Raw genomic sequence first — 6,174 nt, 5'->3', positions numbered from 1 at the left:
AGACCGGTACTTAAGATGTATAGAGAGTAAGATTTAATACAGCAACGACAAGAAAGCACATAAAAGCACATATACCAGATATCTGGGGTCGAAACTCATGCAGCAGGTGCAGAGGAGATTCGGCNNCTAGCCCAAATTTTCACAGGCTTTTATAGGAAGGAGGCAAGGGGGGAGCAGGGCAGGGAAAATACAGGTTTTACGTCACTAAGNGATTCAGCCAAGGGTTTTTCCAAAGTGCTTTTGCAACCGCGTCCCACACTTTGGCCATGTACTTGATTCATTGGAACTGAGGTTTTTACTCACACCCTTATCTTAAAAATGTCCCTGGCACAGTCCTTAGTTGGGAGGGGTTGGACTGGGTTCGTTCCAGGAGACCCTTATCTCAGAAATGTCCCCGGAACAGTTTTCATTTGAGAGGGGGTCTGACTCTGGTGTGAGAGTTCAGAATGTACTCTGGGGTGAGAAGTTCAGGAGGGTTCCGGGAACAATCTCCAGATGGGAGGGGTAGGAGGGCTCTGAGTTGGAGAGTTCTGGTGGTCGGTAATTTTCCTCTTTCAATACAATGTGGTTATTGAACCACACTAGTTCAATAACTTGGTTAAAGAACAAGAATGTTGTAAGTATACATTCATATAGAACTACACTTTACAGCAAAATGGATTAAATACCTATTAGTAAAACTAACTATTTTTTGGTTAGTATGCAAGGATGATTTCATTCTGTTTAAATGGACTATAAAAGCAACAGTATTTACTAAAATAGAATTACTGCTGGGAAATTTCATGAACAAAAAGCCCTCTTGAAGGCCAGTGGCTGCAATTTAGTAACTGGGCAGTGTCTCGTTTATAGAAGTACAAATGGAGAATTTCATGTACAAAAAGACACCAGCCGTGCAACTAAGTTCTTAATACATACTAGAGACAGGAAGATCACTGTTGCTGAATGAAGTCAGCAGCCTTGCCTCTTCTGTCATTCCTGTCCTGGCTGTTGCCCCTCTCCTAGAGGCCACTGTTTCAGCTGATCCACAGTTGAGACTGTATGCCCTGTATGTCAAGGTCAGATTTGGCTGGTTTCTCCACATTTAGGATGTAAAGCATCATTCTGTCAGGGAGTTGGGCGTCTTAATGGCTTTCAGGTCTCTTCAGCCCTCTGTCAGAGATGCTTTGAATTGTATAGAGAGGTAGTCTCGAGTTTTCACCTAACTCTGGGATACAGTGGTTGTTAGACAGCAGTAAGAGCATTAGCTTCCTACTCTTGCTTCTCAAGGGAGGAACTGCTATGGTGCCTCATGGGCTCTAATGTTTGAGTGAAGCCTGATGAGTTGAAGGACGGGGAGTAAAACTGGAAAAGAGCCCCCTTACTCATGAGAGTTGGCACCAAAAGAAATGAGAAAATGGCTGATAGAAAGGTTGGAAGTTGTTACCTTATTTATTTGGTTTTGCTTCTAAAGAAATACCAAAGAAGTTGAGTTTATGCTTCGGGTCCTGCTGCACATCTTTTTGTTTTGTTTTGTTTTGTTTTGTTTTTTTCAGGACAGGGTTTTTCTGTGGAGCTCTAGCTGTCCTGGGCCTGGCTCTGTAGACCAGGCTAGCCTCAACTCAAGACATCTGCCTGCCTCTGCCTTGAGTCGCTGGGGTTAAAAGTGTGCAACACCACTGCGCAGCCTTGCTATACATCTTAACATGGAATTCACAATTTACCTCTCAGTGTTTGTGGTTTTCTGCATTCTCCAGATTTTGAAAGAGCACTCACAAAAGATTAGGGAAAAAAGAGAACTTTTACAAAAACTATAACTACATGTGAGAGTAGTTAAATAGCCTTTGATATAATAGTATTGGTGATTGGTATGCAGAAAAAATGAAAAACTGTTATGTCAGTTACTGTGAAATATTTTTAGTTATTTCCTTATGGTGTGCTTGTTCCTAAAAACATTGGTTGTATGTTATTTTCAAGCCGTTCTGCCTCTAAGAAGTTGAAGAAAAAACTGTGGTGTTTGGGCTGCCTTTATGATGGTGGCCTTCTTATCCTCCTAATATTGCCAAGTAGGGTAGATTCCACACGACTGCTCTTAACCCTTGGTATTAGCAAATCATATAGGTGCTAATAACGAATACTGGATGCAGTCAATACAGGGATATAAAATGGAATGTAAGAGCCTGTTGCTAGGAATGGTTAGCCAACTACATGCTGTACAAGAAATGTTGATGTTATGAAGTGTAGAAACTTGGTATTGAAGATGTGAACTCAAACCTTTGTGGATTTTTTGATGCCATGATAAAAATGTGAATAAAACTGTTCCTTACCATGACGGTGGGGATACCAGTTTCTGTTAAACTGTTATTACTGATGCCAACAGCATTTCCCAGTGGGATTTAGATGCTAGCTAGTATTTGCACTTTGTATTTAAGAGCTGTTCGATTTTGTTGTTGAAGGAGTAGAACACAAATTAGTTTTGTGCTGCTACAAATAATTTGTCCATCTCTCTCTATAACACTGAAAACAGCCAGCACAGGAGCTCAGGCAGTTCAAGGACATTTTTGTCTTTGAAGCCTAAAGTTCTATAAAATTAAGTAGCACTGTTCTGGTGACTGTAATATAAGATGTCAAACAATCTAAAAATACAGATTTTGCTTTAAATAATCTGTAATTTACTGTATACCAACGGAGGGGTAGGTTACAGCTTTTATAAAAAATGCCTATTTTAAATGTTTCTTGAGATCAGGGGATCTCAGTAGGAAACTGCTTTTGCTTTGACTATTTGTTTAAAAGGTAAAGGTGTTTATTAAATGTATATTTAACTGGTTTAGTCTTGTTTATTAGAACTATTTAAGTGATATTAAAAAAATGGCTATTATTATCTTACCAAGACCTAACTACAGATGTTTTGTCTCTTCAAATTGGGATCCTTGTCTACAGAGCAGTTTAGAGAGAAAGAGGATACAGCATATTCATTTATATTAACACCTAAGAGTATTCTACCATGTCTAGTTATCTTAATGCCTAATTAGGTTTCTGTATGCATTTCTGTTTAATGTTTTAGCTTTACTGCTTTGTTTTTGTTTTGTTTGATGGATTTTCATTGGTCTTAGCTCACTGTGAATGTGTGCCTCTGATGTGCAATTTATCACCTAATAAATGTTCGTTGTGATGACAGCAGGTGGTGAACTTTTAAAATATATACTTCAAGGATTTTCTGTTGCAGTAATGTAAATTTGAAACAGCTGGTTGGATAATACTTTAGAGAATATGAAAGAGTGAATGAATATACTTCACATGATAAAGGAAATAGCGTATCCTGTTTCCCGGAATTCAGTATAAAGTTTCAGCATTATTCCAAGACTGTGCTAGATGTCTACCCACCTTCACAGTCTTAACTGCACGGTAGCAGTACAGGAAAGGTATCGCTGCTGCCTCTGGGCAACTGTTGTCAAACAGACAGGTTCAGCTGGGAAGAAGTATGGTACTGTAGCTTCGGAGCAATGGTGGTGTACAGGCTGGCACTAACAGATGCCATTTGCCCCGGAGCCAGTTGGGAAGCCGGAAGTTGAGGCCACTTCCGGTGTTTCCTTCTATCAGCACGTGTACACTGCTCTGGCTATTGAAGCTGGACATGCGGCAGTGCAGTTTGGTGAGGTAGGTGTGGTCTGTCCCATGGCCACCCCACACCTCTAAGGTCTCAGCAGAAAACGGCTATGGACAGAAGACATCTGCCCTGAGGTTACTCAGGACTGAGTGAACATGTCTGTGTGGGAGTAACGTGTTGAGGCTACAGAGACCTTTGTTTCTATAGCATGATGGGAAGCACTGACCAGTGTTGCATCAGAGAAAGCCGTGCTGGTGTGCTCTTACACCTGATTGGCTTTGAGATTGTCTCTATATGTTGCCTAGATTAATCAGTACCATAGGTGCTCAAGCAGTCTTGGTCCTCCCATATACCCCCTCCGCACAGCTGGCCCCTTGGAGCAGCATTCTATCTAATGTGCTTCCGAATAGTCAGTGTGTTCTTGGCTCATCTTGGGTAAATGGTTTCTCCTGAATGATTTTAGCCACATTTATGACTGCACAGATTTATCTGATGTCAGCCCAGGTTTCTCCTCTGTTGCACTTAAGTGCAATTCCTGTACCTAAAACATTCTCCCTTGAACATTTTTGAGAAATCCAAATACCTATCCGACACTGCATACATTAAGCTTGTTTGCCTCCAGGTCATGGTACTCTATCCATACAATTGAACCTCCTCTTCTTCCCTCACACTGATTTCAATGTTTGTCTCTCAAAATACATGTTAAAATCCTAGCTCCCAGGGGATAGTTTTAGAAGGTGGGGGACTTTGGAAGGTGATTGATTAGGTCATGAATGTGAACCCCTTATTTAGTTACCTTATAAAAGAAATTTGAGAGAACTAGCCAGAACTCTCCATCATGTGAGGACCCATCAAGATCACACTATCTATAAAAGGGCCCTTTCCAGATACGGGGGTCTGCCAGCACACGAGTCTTGGACTTCTCCACCTCTAGGAATATGAGAAGCCAATTTCTTTTTTTTTGTTTTGTTTTGTTTTTGTTTTTTTTCGAGACAGGGTTTCTCTGTGTAGCCCTGGCTGTCCTGGCACTCACTTTGTAGACCAGGCTGGCCTCGAACTCAGAAATCCGCCTGCCTCTGCCTCCCGAGTGCTGGGATTAAAGGCGTGCGCCACCACGCCTGGCTGAGAAGCCAATTTCTTATCGGTAAATTTCCCCAACTCATCCATTCTTCCATGAATTCCTGTGAATGATATCTTAATATTTCTCAAACATGCTGGGGATATAATTCAGTGAAAGGGTTCTTATTTAGCATCTGGGAAGCCCTGTATGGGTCCTAGCATTACAAAACAAAAACCAAACCAAAAAAAGCCCAAACCTGCTTCTCTACTTAATTGTCCTCATCCAAGAGTAACTAAACTTTATCCAGCCAGTTAAGTAAAATAGGTAGTCTGATTGGGTCACCATTCAAAGACACTTTCCACTGACAGTCTGTTGTCCTTAGGATAACAGCTGAAGTCTACAATGAGACCATTTCTGTTATGTCTTCTCCAGCCATACTATCTAGCTACATGTGGACTTGCAGTTCAATATACCAACTTCTTCCTTGAGAAGTTGTGCATATATCCAGGGAACAGAGGTTGTGCAATGTTAGGGGTTGACCTTAGGGCTTCATACATTGCTAGGCTAGGTACTCAGTTCAGGCACTATTTTTTAAGGAAACTACATGTCACAAAAGGAAAGGTAAGACTGTCCCCATAAATTCATATATTTGAATGTTTGGTGTCTGGTTGGTAAACTGTTAAGGAAGGATGTGGAGAAGGCGTCTTCGGGCTTTGAGGTTTCAAAAGCCCACACCAGCCGCCCCATCCCCACCCCATCCAATGCCTTTGGGTTAGATGAAAACCCTCAGCTTCTGCCCCAGACCATGTCTGCCTATCTGCCACCATGCTTCCTACCACAATGGAAATGGCCTAACCCTCTGAAACTCTAAACCTCCAATTAAACATTTTCTTTTTGAAATTGCCTTGGTCATGGTATCTCCTTACAGTAATAGAACAGTAACTAAGACAGAAATCCATGAAAAAAATAAAACAGTAACTGTGTCATGTGTTTTGTTGTCCTAGAAACTCAGGAGGCTGGGGCAGAAGGACTGCCCGAGTCCAAGAATTTGAGACCAGCCTAGGCAACAGTGAAATCCCATCAACCCATACCAACCAAAGACCCAATTAGTAAACTAAGAAACAACAACCTGGAACTCAGATCTACTCTTAATTGTCTGTCTGACTATGTGATGTGGTCTAGAGTATGTGGATTCCGAACATTTGTGGGGGTTTTCTTCCTAAAATAGTAACAACAATAGAAAAATAGTCTCTCAAGTCTGCTGCATTAGATGAGTTCAGTCCCCATAACCTGGAAAAAAAAGTCTTGTATGTCAAGTACTTACCAACATCTGTTGCTTATGAAGTAATCAATACTGTAGTGGCTATTCCTGGTTGTCAACTTGACTATATTTGGAATGAACTACAATCCAGAATTAGAAGGCTCACCAGTGACCCTTATCTGGAGGCTTGGAGATCCTTATCTGGATCTTGGTATGGAGATCTTGAGCCATAGTGGCTATGGATTCCAGAAGATTAAATCTCCGAGTTTA

The sequence above is a fragment of the Mus caroli genome, chromosome 16, assembly GCF_900094665.2.
Source record: "Mus caroli chromosome 16, CAROLI_EIJ_v1.1, whole genome shotgun sequence".
NCBI classification, from domain to species: Eukaryota; Metazoa; Chordata; class Mammalia; order Rodentia; family Muridae; genus Mus; species Mus caroli.
This window is presented reverse-complemented; position numbering follows the sequence as displayed.